The sequence below is a fragment of the Scophthalmus maximus genome, chromosome 17, assembly GCF_022379125.1.
Source record: "Scophthalmus maximus strain ysfricsl-2021 chromosome 17, ASM2237912v1, whole genome shotgun sequence".
Classification (NCBI taxonomy): domain Eukaryota; kingdom Metazoa; phylum Chordata; class Actinopteri; order Pleuronectiformes; family Scophthalmidae; genus Scophthalmus; species Scophthalmus maximus.
The window spans coordinates 15,095,513-15,111,930 of record NC_061531.1 but is presented as its reverse complement, the minus strand read 5'-3'; the positions used below and the strand labels follow the sequence as shown (position 1 = coordinate 15,111,930).

Here is a 16,418-nt window from a genome sequence, read left to right as displayed (position 1 = left end):
AAAAGTTTTTTTCCCCTTTTCTCTCTGAGCCCATGCATCTGACTGACTGAGGCTTGTCACACTTATTGTCATGTCCCTTTAACCCCAGCTGGGCAACTCCATTATTCCCCCTCCATTGTAATGTTAATGCTGTGTTATCTGTGCAAGGGACAAATATGCAAGGGACAATGGGGATGTAGACATGCATTCAATTTATGCATCCATAATTGCTTTTGATGATGTAGATAATTATGTTGCACTCCGGAGAGTTTTTGCACCGGGCGAATTACAGAAAAGAACGTGACGCTTGATTTCCAGATCAACTTTCCCATGTAAATAATATTTAACCAATATCTTGAGGTCATGCTTTACTCTCTCTCCTTTTTAAAAAAAAATCACTTAGTAGTTCACAACGTGTGAATTAATCACTGAGACTTGGAGCATTCCACTAGCACTTAAGTGAAAATGCAACTGAAAATAATAACAGCCGGTAGAATCACTCATTGAAGAGTGATTACAGGGCTCTCAGAAGTTTTATCTTTTTATCTTCTGTCACAGTGATTTTTATGAGAAAGTATGATTTTTATACCATTAAGTCAGGTAACTTTACTTAAACAGATAATGTGCAACAGTGCTCATGCAAAAAGAGTTTAGATTTGTCTACATGGCTCAGGAAGTAGAGCGGTCTGTGCATGGATACATAATACACGTTACTGTTAATAATTATGATGGGAGCAAAGGAGGAAGTGAAGTGTAAAAAAAAAAAAAAATCCACGTTAGGAGTCAGATGAGATGGATGGATGGGTTTGACAAAACACAGGATTTGACACAGGAGATTGTGAAACAGATCAGTTGGTGCTGTTTCATCCATGACTGTTCCACAACCTTGACTATGCGTCTGTAATAAACATAACTGCATGTGTGTTATTGTAACCATGAATACAATGGTTGTGCACACCTGCCACTTTCAGGCAACCCCCCCCATGGGTCAATTCAGAGGGATGGGATGATTGACCTATATGTGGACATGTTCAATTTTTGAAAGCAGAACTTTTAGGTGTTTGTTATTACAAGTGCTACGTAAAAGATTTAAGATCTTCCTCTCTCTCTCTCTCTCTCTCTCTCTCTCTCTCTCTCTCTCTCTCTCTCTCTCTCTCTCTCTCTCTCTCTCTCTCTCTCTCTATATATATATATATATATATATATATATATATATATATATATATATATATATATTCCTATGATTATCTGAACGGAAAATATAATTGTCCTTCCCCCATTAGTGTTTCCTGTTCCCTGCTGCCAGTTTCAAATCTTCAGGAGTGTGTCTGATTGAAGTTGCTGGGGCAGGTTGGATCGAAAGATCCCCTGTGATTAGAGGGTCAGCAAGTCTGCGAGATCAAACTCTCCTTCCTCATCCTCTAATCACAGACTATATAAAACAATCTTAGCACCACTTAACCTGCGCAGGGGCCCTGATATGTCTTGGCATGCTCTGTCTCTATTAATCAATCAGCTTTAGGCCTTCATGAGATCTGGGATGCAAATGTGTGTGTTATAGCTGAAGGTGCCATTTCTTTTCTTTCTCTTTTTTTTTTTAATCACTCAGGTCTCGGCTGCCAAATTCCTGTGACGCACATGGATCTAAAATTCAAGATTAATACAATCAATAGGGGAAATAAGAACACATTTAAGATTTCACAAATGGCCAAATATTTAAATGAGATATTGCTTCGCCAGCTGGTCATGAAAAAAAAACTGACTTGTGGATACAAACAACTGTGCGTTTGAGCATTTATAATCAAATAAGGGTTTTACACTAGTTCACTATGGCACAACATTCTCCATGATATCCCAATCTGTCATTTCCTCCCCAAGTTTGTTCTCCCTGGAAAGCTGCAATGTGATGATACTGACAACACAATTTAGGGACCGGAACAAACTCGCCTCTTTTGTTTCCTGGTGACAGCTGTGTACCGTCAGTCATGCGGACCTGGTAAACATGAGGTTGCTGAAATTCAGTATCGTTCACCTCTGTTGTCAGATCAGAACAAAATGGTTTGCCGGTCTCTCATAATCAGTGGCAATATGATGCAAAATGTAGTATGCTGATTAAAAAGGTGTCCTCTGTCTCCATTGGTTCAGTGTATTTAAGTATATTTACTCAAGTTACTCAATGAGTAGTTATATAGATATTTAAAGGAGAAGACGGACACCAGCCTCGTATTGGTCGTTTGAATAGAAAAGACAAAGCCAGCAGCTTGTTAGCTTAGCCACAAGCTAAGTGCAGAGATGATACAATAATAATAAGTGAAATGCAGTATTTGTACTTAGTTGAATACATGTATCTCTATCTTGAAAAAAAAAATGTGACTGGTGTGATGTTTGAAACGGTGTATGGTCGCTGACTTTGGCTGAAGTTTAACGATTTTTGTGCCATTACACTCAAAAGTTTTCTTGTTGCCATATCTCACACCTCGTTTTTGTTTTTGTTTTGGGTGCGCGCTCAAAATGTGAATGTAATGATGCCGCTGCAGGTCGGTTTCCTTGTGAGAAACGACAACATGTTCCACTGTGCACTTTGAATCTTTGGGCCGCTTCACTGAGGCTGACCACGTAATGTCCCTCCCTGCTGCTGTGTACATTCATGGAGCCGAGTCGAATGGCTCCTCCATCTTCCTCGGGCTGGCTGGGCTCCTTATGAGAGGAACATAAACTAGCGCGCAATATCCCATTGTCTCTGGCCACTTAGTTCCTCTCATTGTTAGAGGTTATTTTGCCCTTATGAGGGGCAGAAGGTTTTTGGTGTCAGTGGCGGGTGATTAATGACTCACTGTGGCTCCCTCCTGCCGAAAAGTGCACACTCAGTCTAGACTAAGATTTCCCCAACCTACCACCTCCTTACCAAGGAGACATCCATACGCCAGTTGAGGAATTTTATATCCCCCAGAGACCTTTGTCCCCCTGAACTTATTTAACACATTTGTTCCTCTGAAATGTAATTGATTTTTAAGTAGAAAGTCACATTTACGTCTCCGTCCCCTTGTGATTAATCAGGGCTAATTAGCAGGATGTGTAGAATCTGGTGTGCTGCGAATTGATCTTTTATGATGCGATATCGGTTGTGCTTCTTATAGCTACGTGACGTTAAGGGGTATCAAGTAGTAGCGCTGGTGAAGAGCTTTGCTATATGTGTCAGCAAACAAAAATGATTTATAGCGTGTAGAAAATGAGACGGTTCCACTGCCTGGTTGGCACCTTTGACAATCACCCCAAATCTCTGTATTTTGAGCAAAGACCAAAGGAAACACTCCTGGATAATGAAAACGGCATTCCTCATTTTTGAGGCACACTACAAAACAGGCATGAAATAATGAATGTATTTGGTGGTGGAGGTGTTTCACGGGGACCCGGTGTCTTCCTGCTATGGAAACCATGCAGGGAGAGCCACCTTTGTTTCCTGACCTTAACCATCAAACACTATTCTTGTTTCCAAATCCCTCCGAGTGCAAGAAACAACCAGACTCTGCTGGGGCCTATATGACTCAAATTATATCATTTGTCCAATTTGCTATTGTTTCATCCATGTCAGGATAATTTGCTTTGGGTTTCTCTGTAATGTCTTGGGTTTTGTCTACCCCCCCTGAGAGACCTGCTATACAGTGTGTGCCCTAGATAGACTGTTTATCAAGTGCCCCACGTTCTGTCAAGTTGACTTTCCTACCATGATGCACAGATAAAATGTACAGCTTCATTTCACTGGTAGTCTCGGGGGGGGCGTGAGCCCGTGGCCGCGGCAGGAGCCTGTTTACCTGGGGTATTAATTGGGTCAGAGTTAAGAGCGTGGTGGAGACGTTCTCGCTGAGGATAAAGACAAGGCAGTCATCATTACTCAACACCTACTGTATAATGACAGCTTCATCTCTCCCTCAGTAGCCATCCCACTCCTAATTAATCTCATCATCGCTCCTAACAGTTGGACAGTCAGCAGCCAAACAGACTCAACATATGTTACCAGCACTACTACTACTACTACTACTCTGAAACCATTTCTCCAGCAAAGCGAATACAAGATCTGCTGCTGTATTTTCTCAGAGTCAAGTCAGCCTGTCAAAATGAGTGTTCACTTGAGCCAATGCTGCCAAACCCCCTGATCTATTTTATTTGCAGTTGCTCCTATGGCAGCATATATTACCTTAAATGTGTGCTCACAACCAGTCATTATCAATTTCTGCACCAAATTGATTCATAAAAGGATTTTATATTTTGCCTGGTAAAAAAAAAGAAAAAAGGTTTGAGGCTTCATAATCAGTGTCAGATTTTGACAACTGGTGGCAGCGCACTCATTAATCAACTTGTGAACTCAGTCATTTTCTGCCTCCTGGGTTCACTAGGCACAGACAGCGGCCACCAAACGCAGTGGACTCCCTGACAGCTCCGTCTGGCTGCTCCAAATCACACAGACAGGCCTTTTTCCTGCGACGACTGTGGCCAGTTCACAGAAACAGGCAGAAATCACTCGTCTTCTCCATTAATAGCGTTGAAGTGTTGAAACATCATCTTGTGCCTCATCGTTCGCAGGTAGGGTGTCATGCTTCTCCAATTAATTGCTCGCCTGCCAAATGTATCTTTGCACATTATCTTGTTCTATCTTTTGATTGCATGTGCTTAATCCTTATCATAATTGGAGTTGCACACTGCCACTGGGCCAGTCATGTCTCATACCAAATTAGGCTTAAAATTGTTTACTGGAATTTGGATGCTGCTCACTTTAGCTATGAATTTAATATCACAGAAACCAATTATGCTAATAAAGATTAAGAATTGACAAAAAAAACCCCAGAGATATAGTGACATTTATTTGGGGTATCTATTGCTCCCTCTTTGTTCTGACAGGAGATGATGTGCCTCCACACCAAGCGGTCCTGACGCCTCGTGCGTTTTATTAGTTGTAAACGGCACATGAACAATTCCCTGGGCAAACAAATCAGTCCACTCAACCATCAGGACACCAGTGGAGTGTTTTAAGTCTCAGGCATGGCACAAAGAGGAATAATAATAATCATAACCCGGAATCGGCCACATGCAGCAACAAGCTCTATATCGCTGCTCGCCGTGTGACGGTGTTGTTTCCACACACGTTGTGAGATGTTAGCACATTGTAAAGGCAGCGAAAGGTCGAGACAGCACCTCTAGTTATTAGCAAAACTCAAAGGTGATGCATTAATTCACCAAACGTCCTTATTCCATACTTAGGGTACGATAGAGTTGACTGTATATGTTCACCTAACTTTAATGTCCTGGAGGAACTGTTAAGTGAAATTCGCCTCCAGTAGAGGAGCGCCACATCGCTAACTACTCCTGGTTCATTCACGGGTAAGAAAGCACCAAACATCATCATAATCAACATTAGCTGGTTTGACCTAAAACATGTTCTAGTTTAGCATTGTAGAAGACCCACGTGCAGTGTTTGAAACAAGTAGAGGTATGCAGGAATAAGGCCATCCAATAATTTCATCCAGGATGAATTAAATCACTGGATGAACTTTTTACAGCCCTACAGCTTCCCCAGATGACAGATTTTCTTTCTTTTTCTTTTCGGAGCTTTTCATTCATTCATTCATTACTATAAGATCGGCTACCCTGCCTTTAAAGTGGGTGCGGCTCAGGTTGAAAATGGAAATGTCACATGCCTCCTTAGACCAATCAGGATTTAGCACCATCTGGATCTTAATCATATGTTGGTCGATCGTTTTGCCTCTGTCAATCAAATTTGATCAAATACATGTTTTTATTAACTAAGAATATGGTATTTTAACTGATGGGTATTTAATTTTAGGAAGAAATATTCTTCATGGGCTGTTTAAAGACCTGCTCATCTGTTTGAATGAAGTTAGTGCGGCTGACCTTTTAAAAAACACTCAAACCAATAAGAAATCATTTTTATTTACCTTCTCTCAACTGTTGGATCAGCCCAGTCCCCTGCCTGTCTGTGTGTGTGTGCATGTAGTTTATCTCCTTAAATTAGTGCACAAATGTGAAGTGTGAATATAATTGTAGAATATAGTACGTTTGGCCACGAGATGAATTGTATTGGATAAAAAAGCATAAAAAATACACACATTGCTCCTCTGAGGATTTTCAGTTTACTTTGGCACAACAAGCACAGAAAAGAACAGCAATGAAGGCAAGTGAGCAGTTTTACAAGTTAAGATAAAAATTTAAAAAAATTAGTCTTTTTACTCTGCAGTGACAACGCAAACTTTTGGATCTTGTTCTCTAAGCTCCATTCATGCAGCTTTCATGACCGTATGATCTTTAGTACATCGGTTATGGTATGTACAGTTTACCCTTTCACTCATCTTTATTAATGGTGCTTTAAAGCTGTGGATTGTGTGTGTGCGAGTGTTGGTCCAGTCTTAAGACCGTATTGCAGGTTCTTGTGAAAGGTATGTCTTATCCTCTGCGGTCTCTACGGAGGCATATTGGCAGATGCTGTTTGCTCTGTTAATTAAATTTCCTCTTTGCAGCAAATGAGGTCATATTCCACCATTGGTGTAATGTCTCTCTCATGTACAACAAAGGGAAAGCGGGCAGTCCAGGAATCTTAACTGAAACAATTAAGTATATCATTGTTTGTCTGTGGATCTATATTTTTCGAGGAGCATCGCCGCGGCGAAAAAATTTGATGCCACTGCTTGCAGTTTTTATTGCTTCAATTTTACAGACAGTTGGGATTAATGTCAGTCTCTATAGCTTCCAGGAAAAAAATGGGCAATAATGTAGGAGCCTTTTCCATTATTCTGAGGCTCTACAGGATGACATCATTTGTTCTTAAGTTAGCTTGCAATATTGTTAAGATTGTATCGGTGTGCCATTTAAAATGTCGTTCATCATGATTCATGTCTTATTGACTTACTTAGAGATGATCTCCAGGGTGCCAGTTTGTGCCACAAACATTTATGTGAGCTATAAATAAGTATATGTTTCATGTTATCAGCATTTTTTTTATTTTTTTTGCAGAGGAGTGTGATTCTGAATGACGCATGTGTCTTATAAACCTGGGGAAGTGACTTCAGTGTATGTGTGTTTAAAAGCATATTTGACAGACTCGATCAGGGTGAGGAGAGGACATCACTGGGTGTCTTATTTGTTTACACGCTGTCACAACTAAACACCACAGTGAAAGGAATATTATTGAACCGAGAAGAAATAGTTATTTCCTCTAATTGGAAAAGCTCACTTCCAGTGAATGAGCTGCGCTGAAAAAGATAAGTTAAGTAAAAGTGGCCATCCAATTAAACAGCCTGGGAAAATTTCCATTTTGATATCCATTTTCTTTCTTAAGCCACGTCGCCTTTGTTAACACTCAAGCTGAAATGAAATCAAAGGTTTTTTTATTTACCTGCTCCAGACGTTCAAACAAATTCAGTCCCCTGTTTTATGCAGATATGTCATTTTGTTGAAAAACCATTATGTGTGTCTCCGACTGTTTTAATTACTTCACAATTTGGCATGACCAAAACTATTTGAGGGGGCCTGAAAGCTGAAGAGGTCCAACAAGTATAAACACGATTAAATTCAAAATGTTGGGAGTTTCGAAACAAAACGTGGATTTAATTAGAATAAATATTGTCCATTTGAGTTCAATTGGTTTACTCAAGAGTTTCTAGAAACTTTCAGAAAGGTTTCAGGACTCAATATTTTGGAGCATCTCCAAAACTTAACTTCAATCTGTAACTAGTCTGGGGCATTTGTTGAATGCAGAGTGAAAGACACCATTGGTCAATGAAATGTCTTGATTTGTAAAAGTGCTATATATTCACTAATATATAGTGAAAACACTAGTATTGACTTTTAAAGACATGGCTATAATATCTTGTCTCCTTGATACATCTCCAACTCCCGCAGCAGTGCACTTGTTCCAAGGGAAGTTCATTTATATGCATTTACATAACAATGCTCCCACTGGAGACCAGTGATGCATATGTGACTATAATGTAGTCGCATTGTGGAACTGCATCATGCCATGACAAAGGGCCTGACAGGGGCAAAGCAAATAAGACAGAGAGGGACCTGGTGAGGCAATGTCTATTTCCAGTCTGAGAACAAAAGCTGAAAATGTCTTAAGAGAAAGAAATCACATGGAAAAAAAAATGTAATGACAATAACTAACAGTTGCTAGTAGATATTTGACTAAATACATTGGGTGAGGATTGAAATAGCATTTTTCAACCATTTTGGATGCAACTCAGTCAAAGAACCCTGAAGCCACGTATACACGTAGAGTAAATAAGTCATCACTTGGACTTTTGTTTCCTTGCCAAAAAACAAAACAAGAATTTCAATAGGTCCACATTGCTTCAGGACTGTGTTGATGTTTCGCGCACCCTGTGCTTGACCGACTATACTGCTGTTCCGCTTTGAAATGTGATATTGCTTGTCCATAATTTCTGCAATAACTTGAAGCAAGAGAGGATTTTTTCCCGCATCCTGTAACCTGTGATGTAACACTGATGTGGCCCTCTACAAAAAAAAAAAAAAAATGGGATGGAAAAAAATGCCAAAGGGTCACTGAGAGAGCAGCCAGTATAATTTTCTGGTGATCAGACATATTATAGCTTAAACAGAACAACCAAGAACCACTACAATAAAGCTGTGTCCTATTCATTGAGCTGCCCTCAGGCTGTACAGCACTTCTTTGTTCTCTGGCCAAGAGATGTTCAAGTTCACGATACTGGAAGCCACTTTCTTCTCCTGGATTGTATTGGAGTCGGAATGTTTTCATCCAAATTTTACATAATCTAAAATATTACACAATATGACACAGCACAATGTGTTTCTTTCAAGCACAGTAAGGCAATGAGGTCATAACAGGATTGGATAGTTTAAATAACTTGTAAGAATTTTATTTTATTTTATTTTTAAATTTTTTGGCCGTCTGGAAACCAAATGCTGCAGAAAAAGAAAAACAACAACATTTCCTGTCGCAACATTGAGGTATTTTTTTAAGAAGTTCTGACATTTCTATGAACTTCTTTTACAGTTTGGTTTTTATCATGCAAGCAATCCAAATGCCCAGTATTTCCCTAATTGAAACCAAGGATTGTATCTAGGTAAAAGGCAATGCAAGTGGAGCGAGGGTGAAAGGTGGGGATAATATTAGGGGTCCCCAGCTGGAGAGAAACCATAAAAATCGAAGTAGGGTGTATGAATTAATTAAGCGGGGCCCAGAGCAATATTCTCTCAAGGATCCCAGAATTCCTGGCTGTGTCTCTGCGTGATATATTAAACTTAAAAGAACAGAGGGGAATAGAGACATGTTTGTAAACCAACATAGAAGCTGCCACTCAGGGTTTTTCACAGCAGCGTTTCCACCGGAATTTTACATCAGGGTTGGGGGCAATTATTAACCACAGCCTATAAGACGCAATTCATTTAAAGGCTAGATTTTTTAATTGAATGATACTAAACTAATTAAAAAACAAACAAACATTGATGTCCATTGTCAGTGCTGCACTAAAAGAGCAAAATGTAGTTTTATTCATTTGGTGTCTTGGGCACAATAGTTAAAGGAATAAGCTTCTTCCTAAATTGATGTACATCACACCAGCTGATGTTGGTTTGACCTCTGTTGCCTGTTGCCAGCACATGTCAGTCTATTAGCAGTGCATTAAGTGTAATCCACATCTACAGGCTGTTATCCACATTTTTAAAGTGCCAGAGTTTAATGTTTTTTAATTTCCTGTGGATGAAAACAAATTTCAGTCACAAAACACAAAACATATATATATAAATTTGTAAAAATAAATAATCACACTAAAGAAACATGGAGCTAAGTCCGAGCAGCTGAATTTATGTATGTTGTTTGCAGGAAATGGAGTATGATTTTCCCGCTGCAGTGCAGCTTTTTGGTCGGGATGACACTGAGAACACATGGAAGATTAAAGTGGCCGATAGGAAGTCTCTATTAAATTTGCATTAACACATTGTGTAAATCTGCTGATGATTGCCTCACAGAGACCCCGCGGTTCAGTGTGCCATCCCCAGCCTCTGTACACCGGCCAGATGGCCACTTCAGAATGAGATTGACACAGTGTTTCAAACTGATTTCATGCTAACTCTCAGGAGAGGCAGACAGACCATCCGCTCTGTTGGGAATCAGGATTACAAAATAGCCAATTAAAAAGGAAAGTGGTGAAATCTTGGCCTGATAAGACGGAGATTAAATCGGTTATAGTTTATTAGGCAAAATTACTTATTAGGAACTATTCCTCTCCAAACAGATTTCCATTAGAGCCCAACTCCTTTTTATCTACACTCCTTTATCTGATGGCTGCACTCTGTAATTATGAATCCCCCAAATGGCAATTATGACACCACTTGGACAGCATTTCCTCATACATTTCATTCATTCTCCATTATTAGCTTTGAAATACTGAACATCTTGAAAATCTCCCTAGAAGACGGCAGATGGACCTGACCTCACTTCTGCATACAAAAAATCATTTAGAATTATCACGGAAATAATAATAAAGAGAAAAGAATCTCTCATAATCGGTTGCCATTGAGAAAAAACAAACAAACAGCCGTGTCAGATTTCTGTCCTTGTTTCCCAGCATCCATCATGTGCCCACCCGGTGCCATGTGTAATTACTCCTGGAGAATGGCTGAGCAGATGCGAGGGCTGTGGGTGAGAGTGAATGTGAAGACTCCAGCGGGTCCCAGTGTCCCTGGATAACTGGTGCTTGCGCTGCTTTGGAGGCATCTGTGCAGCACCTGTGGACAGAGCAGCGCCCCACCTGCTACCAAAACATATCAGCTGTCTTATTTTTCCACCGAAGCCCCGGGCCTCCCCTACAGCCTCTCCCCCAGGTCAGACAGGTTCATGAGAAAACCCCCTCTAAGCTTTTCTCACCTTCCACCAGTTCCTGGACATTAAAGAGCTCTTCTGCTGGTCTGAGGTTGATCTGCTACCTGGGACATCCTCTGACCCGGACGCCGCTCAGCCTGCCTCCTTAAACATTGTCAATCTCGCACCATTCCTGAGCGCTCAGCAGCCATTGGCCAACCGCAAAACACACAGGCGGTTTATTATAGCTCGCCTCTTTGCTCTAACCAAACACTGAGCTCATATCTGAAGGCTGGAGCTGGATCCCTTCATTCTCTTTTAAGGGCCTGGAAGAGTCGCCGAATCAGATTGATATAGATTGAATTCTTACCCTGCCTATTGTGAACAACCATTTGTATTCATGAAATCAAAGTATTTACCTCTAAGATGAGCATCTACTATGTATCGGTACATACACTGGAAGCTGCAGTGTTGATAACATGAAGCAATAATACCCGATCGCATTTCCATCTCACCTTTCATCTGAGAATCCGAAAGCCCTTCACTTTGTGTGGAGATAACCAATCCTCTGGCAGTACAATGCACACCAGAGTAATTGCGGCAGGGAGATGAGGATTCATTAAATTTTTAGAAATTAGAGCAAAGTGTTCCTGACAGTGAATTTAATACCTGTACCCCTAAATGCTATGGCACTTTTTTTTATCATCCACCCATCATGGTTTGCATTTAGCTGCATATAATAATTTCCTTCAGGACACTGAGGCGTCTTATTCTGTGATTATTGAGAATGAAAGGGTTTGAATCTTCATTCGATTCGGCATATCACTCTTTTTCTTTCTGTATTTATTTTGCAGTTAAATGCAGGAATTAACATTTTGATTGTCACCATCTCCTTTGATCAGAAGGTTGAAACTCAAGTAACTCAAACAAATATCGCTTCTCTACTTATTTAAATAATATAACTTGAAAAAAAATGGCAAAAAGGCGGCAAATGTTGAAATCCCAACGTTTTATTAACATCAGTGCTTTGGCTCGTAACTGTTGGCAGGTCCTACGAGCTAGAGTGTTTGCAGTCCATCAGGCTGTTGTTTTTAATCTGTTGTTGGCATATCAAGAAAAAACTGCTTCAGCTGTTCCATCAATTCAACAAAATGCCTTGATGAAAAACTGGCATTGTTTCATTGTGACATCTATGGCGTAACAGCATATGTGATACTCCAGCCTCTGGTAATTTTCATATGCATGTACATATGTTACTCTATACAGAGAGGATAAAGAAGGGGGGAATTCAGCCGGTGTAGACGAGGCTCCTCAGTGCAGATATTGCACAAAGAATTGTGATGAGGGATATTGGGAGACCCTATTTGATTTCATTAGAAGGAAAAATTAGATGAAAGTCTTGATCTCAGAGGACACTTAGCAGCGCCTCTGGCAAATTGACAGACACACGGCTGTTTGATTTGCAACCAAAACTGAACAGCTGACTGGCAATGAATGTATTTTTCAAACAGAGCATTTGGTTAAACAAATGATTTCCCCCTTATTGATATCCCTGGCAAATCACAAGATGGAAACCCAAGCATGACAAGATATTTTATTTGCGTCTGTGGTGCAATGTTTTTTTCATCGTAACGGGCATATGGCCCAACAAGGCATATGACAATATCATCTCCTTATTGCATGTGCAAGGCTGAAATCATACCCTCTACATTTGGAAACTAGAATGGCACGCTGTAGGGCGCTTACCTCCGCCAAGGCCCATTAATCCTACACATGATTGTCTAGTTTGAATTATAAAGGGAAAAAAATAAGTGGTCTGATAATCCTAAATTATTTATTTGTCATAAAACATAGTTCTAGAAGTTGTTTTTTTAAATCCCTTAATCTGCATCCGCACCAAAATTGTAATGGGTTCTTTCCAGGCTCCATTTCCTCCACCAAATTTGATGGAAATCTGTTTTGTAGTTTTTGCGTAATCCTGCTTACAAACAAATCAACAAACGGACAACAAACCATCTAGTCCTCCAACTCATACGACGAACTATGTCGTACGTGGTAAAAACTACCAAATCGACCGTTTCGTAAATTAGCGCCTCTCCCGGTGACAGGAAGTATGCCAGAAAAACTTTACGCCTCAGAGCATTGTGGGGCTTTATCTGCTTAACCGACGCACGGTTGATGAGCTTGTAAAGGTTAGGGTGATGGTTAGAATATAAGCAGATCCATAGAAATACAAAAACTTCACAGACTTGCCATGTCTACCGCTGACTTAGAGGGGGCTACGGTCTTAAAAACGACCACGCTGCTTCAAAAACAACCTCTTTGGTCGTTTTCTGGTGGAGGAAGGTCTCAGTCTCAACAAACAGGCATTGGGTGAAATTTGAGGTATTAATTTTGTTTTTATGACTTGGGAACGTTTTATAAAAAAGACTTCAGATTCGTTGTTTATACATATTCATGTATTTATATGTTTACACGTGCCCCTCTGTTGAATCGATGAAATAAAAATGAACACATTTGCATGAATAATTCAAAAAAATTCAATCAGTATTCAGAATTCTTTCCTTATCATTGGACTGAAGCAGCTTGATGTCACTTTGATGTGGTACATTTTTTAAACTAATGGCCCGTCCAATCCCATGGCCTTTTGATGAAGACAATCGTGCCTTCTTTTTTTTCTTTTCTTTTTTTGCACAATTACAGATCACATTTGCCAGCCGTGGGCCTGCACACAGATTTGTTTTCACATGGTGTTCTGGTCTGACTGGCTGTCAGGGTCTTCTTTATTCATCCGTAGCTGACAATCATACTTTATTGAGAATGGAAAAGTGACGGCTAATTGATTTTACAGTGATACCGATGGAGAGACAATGAATGTGCCATCAATTCAATCCGCTATTTAATGGCTCCAATTTAGTCTGTAAATGCTCGCTAAACTAATTTCACTGGGTGCAGCAATCTGAAAAGCTATCATATCACTAATATCCCCCTATATATTCATAAGGAAAAGGGAATTTAGCCAATTCCAAGGTGTGGAGATGATCTGTTAGTGCAGTGTAAATGTTTAGAACGTGGCAATTGAGTTCATTTATAAGGATATGAAAAGTTTTATTGGCAGGGTCAGTGAAGTGGAACTGTTGGATAATAGGCAGTTACCGAGAAGTGTTTGAAGGCTACGAAGCATAGAGATGTCGGGAATAAAATGCCGGGACATACCGTAATCGGAAGCTAAACTGAAATTCTGAAACGGCACGGCTGTTAGATTCCCACTGATAAAAGGTTCAGTGGCAGAGGCCATTGCTATTCAGCCATCTATTTATTTTCCTCTGTGCGAGCTCTTCAATTTTGGCCAAAAGTGGGAGGCAGTGAGCCGCATATGCCAATGTGGTGTGAGATGGTGATGTGGATGCAATGGGCTCTATTTTTCCATCAGAGCGTTTCCCAAACCCAATCATCATCGGATATGGCTTTGACTTCGCGGAGAGAACAGGATGTTAATATGGCTATTCTCTCAATAAAGGGGAAAAATACACAGTAGTCTTTTAAAGATGAGTTCATTCAATTCACGACACAATTCAGTGGCCGTTAGTGTGACCCCAATACTTCCCCCAGTGCTCTCCTTCTCCTGTCATTTCACATCTTTTTAGCCCCGACTCCCCCTTTATTTCTCCCTCTTGGCCTTGCATGGACAAACACACACCAGCATGCACACACACATATTGTATCCCTTCCTCCTCCTCCTCCTCACTTTTCCTACCTCATTCCTCCTTTTCTCCAAGGTCTTTGTTACATATTTTCCAGGATTGCTTTTCTTTCTTTCTTTCTTTTTTTCTTTCTTTCTTTGTGTGTGTGTGTGTGTGTGTGTGTGTGTGTGTGTGTGTGTGTGTGTGTGTGTGTGTGTATTTATTAGGTATGTGTATTTGATGTAAGCGGCCACAGTTTTCAAAAAAGAAAAAAATCAGTCCCTTTCGCTGTGGGCATCATGTAACCTGGATAGATTTCAGCAGGGACGCCTCTGATCACATCCTGTCACTATGGAGAGATCCCATCTGCAACCCCCTGGAGTGTCATGCTTTGCTCTGTAGCAAAGACCATTCCCACTCCGCCGCTGTTTGTTTACGAGCCGCTGCTTAGACATCCATTTAGGCTATTTGAGCGGTAATGTATGTTTGCGTAAATCAATGGAAGCGGGGGTTGCTGAATTGGTGTTTATCTGTTATCCAAATCAAGGCGAAACATGACATCCCTTGTTGACTTTGCAAGATTAAAAAAAAAAGAAAGAACCTGAGATGATGATTTTTTCCGTAGATGTTAATAAAGTGGTGAAGACACAGCGAGTGATGTCTCAGCGGATGTGCATTGCGCAGCTAACGTGGGCAATTAGTCTGGAGGAGAGTATTCCTCTTTGGGACACAGACGTGAGAGATGTTGGTGTCAGAGCGTCATGATTAGTTTACTTTGATATTCCTTTTGGGAATGGTAGCCCTCCTTGCATTCGTGTTCCCGCGAGGAAGAGATGTAAATATACTAGATATATTGTTACCATAGAGACAACACTTCAATGTATAGCAGGCCTTATTGAGTCCCCTAAACCTCCATGAAATATTGATGCAAAGAAAGGTTTTACTTCATAATTCATCCCTTTCTTGCATAACAGTGACAGCAGATAACGGATCAACAAATACTCTTTTTAGAAAGAGAAACATAGACTGCATTTAAAAAGTAATTTTACATTTTTTTTTAAAGTTAAATGTGTAATCCTGCTCGACATCTTGCCGCTTGCACTTGGTAATTCGGAGGTGCAAAATCTTTTTTTTTCATACATGAATTAAAATTGGAATTTAATAGGCTTCTCTTTCTTTTCAAGGGACTTGATTAAAATATCCTTTATGGGATCAGCGCTTTAGTTTCCGTGTTGTGGATTACTTTTTATCTTGACACACATAAATTATGGAACTCTGCTGCTCTCTGAGGTAATTGCCTAAAAATATATTCATTGTCCAATTCTTTCAGCCATTTCTCCCACAGCTTTGATCTCAACACATACTTTTCATGTTCTCATGATTTCAACTGAATATATACCCCATAATGATTTATTTTAAATTTCTTGATTTTTATTTTTCTCCCTAGCTTTGTATCAGTGTAACTTGGAAAGTGGCCTGGAGTTTGTTGATGGCACCATGAGCGGAATTAGACGGCTGCCGCTGCCAAATGAGGATGCTGCGACAGAGGCCGGGAAAATACCTTTAATCCCAGACAAACAAGCATCTTTGGCTGTGAGTGTTTTTTTGTGTTTGGCGGTGAAGCAATGTGAGTGCCGGGGTTAAACAGAGGCCCCCCGAGTAGCCAGGGGAGCCCAGCTCAACACAGATAAGGGTGATCATGCTGAAAATGACTCATAGGTAAGACCCCCATCTCTGGATACCCAGCTAGAACAAGCTTTATCAAGCCCCGTCCTGATCTGGATCTTTAAGACCAAACTGCATGAATTCCCCCAGCTGAGAGGTTATAAAGCGGAGCAATGGATGCTTTACTGCTTTTCAGATGGAGGGCTTACCTTTAGCCAGATGGACCCTGGGATTGCCAG

At 40.4% G+C, this 16,418-nt stretch overlaps 1 non-coding gene across 1 annotated transcript in view; it reads left to right on the top strand.

Moving 5' to 3' along the window:
• The window catches only part of LOC118289052, a 57,403-nt gene that overhangs the window by 27,067 nt on the left and 13,918 nt on the right, over positions 1–16,418 (top strand). The window contains exon 3 of the transcript XR_007029901.1: positions 15,962–16,107. This is a non-coding gene — a transcript (uncharacterized LOC118289052). The remainder of the gene's footprint in view (positions 1–15,961; positions 16,108–16,418) is intronic.